Source organism: Penaeus monodon, chromosome 25, assembly GCF_015228065.2.
Source record: "Penaeus monodon isolate SGIC_2016 chromosome 25, NSTDA_Pmon_1, whole genome shotgun sequence".
Taxonomy (NCBI): Eukaryota; Metazoa; Arthropoda; class Malacostraca; order Decapoda; family Penaeidae; genus Penaeus; species Penaeus monodon.
In genome coordinates this window covers 13,169,164-13,171,435 of record NC_051410.1, presented here as the reverse complement: position 1 = coordinate 13,171,435, position 2,272 = coordinate 13,169,164, and positions in this window count along the sequence as shown.

The window sequence follows — 2,272 nt, the reverse complement described above, 5'->3', positions numbered from 1 at the left end:
AAAGTGATCTTTATTTAAAAAATCCCCTTTATTTTTTTTTGAAAGTCTGTTACAGGAATGATTCTTTCAACACCGCCAAATCAGCCCGCCTTTGCCCAGATGCAAGCCGCCGGGGACTCGGAGCCAACTCCATCTTCCGCTAGAACACCAACTCCCGCTCATCCAGGGAAGCTGCGCACCCCCCACTCCCACTACAGCATCCACATTTCCCTCCATGGAAACCATCATCCGCCGATGTGACGACCCATATGGAGTTTTCACACCAAGACTAAAAGGGTTTTACCAAATCGAGCTTTGCCAGAAAAAGTTTTTGTTCGTACAAAGATACCCTACGACTTACATCCGGGGGGTACGTCCCAGTTTTTTCGCGTGATTTTGATCCCTTGGCCGATTCCCTCCACTGACCCCACCTGATAGTGTCACCATCTCAAAAACGGCTAGGGACATAATACTTGCCCACCCTCCTGCACCCGGGTCCCCGTTTTTCTCTTCACCCTCTTTTCTTCTTGTTTCTTTTTTCTTCTGTTCTGTGGCACCCCCAAACTGTGTGCTCACCTGGCTCATGCCTTTTCCACTACTACCCTACTTTATCCATCATTTCCCCCACTACCCACACCACCCCCACTGCCTCACCCCCTGAGCCCTCTAGGAAACACACCATAAACCCCCCACAGTTGCTGAGCATTCCATTATCCCCAGGGGCCCGCACTCCACTCAGCGAAGGCAGCTCTCCCACACCATACAAAACCTACGGAAAACACCTCCCAACCCAAAAGGGAACATTCCCAGACACCGCCAATACCAAGCTTCAACTCCCAATTCAATTTAAAAAAATCCGGAACCAGTGAAATTTTTGCCAGAATCTCCAATATCGAACGTACCCTGACCCTTAGTTAATCCATATTATTATTATGCCATGCGCTCTTGCACACTGGCATGAACGTGCACAGAGGATCAGGAACGTGCCAGAAGGGATGGAAATAATATGATCAAAAACAGTACAAAAATAGTATGCAATAGTACAGCAAGTCGAGATTTCTTCACTTTGGGTTTTGGGGAACAGCTCTGAGGTACAGGGCGAACGTTACGAAATAAATTGGACCACCCCCATCAGATGTTCCCCCGTGGTACACCCCCATCAGATGTGCCTCCTTGGATGTTCTCCTGAAGATGAACCCAAAAACCAGTGAAGTACCAGTATTTGGGAAAATTTAAACCCTTGACAAGGGGATTCAACCCGCAAACAAAAATGCAGCAGTTCCCCCCTCTTCCCATTTAACTAAATGTAATGACCTATAGAAAAAGCCCCCCATCCACCCGCCTTATGCGAGATTTCCCCTTAGACCTGCCCTTGGACGCCCCCCCAGTAGGTCATACACTTATGCTGGGGGAACAGACCCCACCCTTTTCAGGCTGGTGTGTGTGGAAGGATCCGTCAGCGAACATTTAGCAGCTCAAAATTCCCCGCAGCCAGTCTCCCCTTACGACAGTCCTGCGAACCCCACGCCCAAAAACCCCCACCCCTGACCGTGAGGCTGCCCATCAGCATTCGCCCACTATCCTAGCCCCAATCCTCCTATTTTTCCCACATCCTGATTGGGCCTAAAAATTTTGGGATAGCATGAACTAACCCCTGATGTACCCAAAGGGGCCATTAGTGTGCACACATCACTATCCCTAACTACTTCAGTTACACCCCGTCCAAAGTAATTGCACATTTTATTTCCCTCTGTTTTCATAAGGACTATCCCCCACCATTATGTTACAGTATATCAAAATCCTTCTCTTACCCCCATGGCTATCAAAATTTCACTGCATATTCAATCATTTCCCCTTATGTTTGGGATTTACTGATATTTCAGTATTCACAGTTTTTTCTTTTAATTATTTTATTGTCCCCCACCAAAGTGAAGATCTTAATAAAATGATATATTTTGATGTGAACAGTATGATAGAAGCAGGAATCCCCCAAAAGGGAAATATTCCCCCTTATTTTTTTTCCCTCATTAGCAGGTTTCGTAAAAAATAGTTTTTTATTCCCTATGATGCTCCAGTTTAATTCAATTTTTGCAGCATTTTATGAATATGCATAAAAATAGCCTATCTCACTGTATCCCAGGGCCCACACCAAATGATAATGAAAATCAAAAAGATGCGTAAATATTTTTAAGCATATAGACTTTATACACTTTCTTTCTCAGAATAATTAAAACCCAGTCTTAAACCCCTTTTCAATTTTGCTCCACCTCCAGTGTGAATCACTAACCAGACT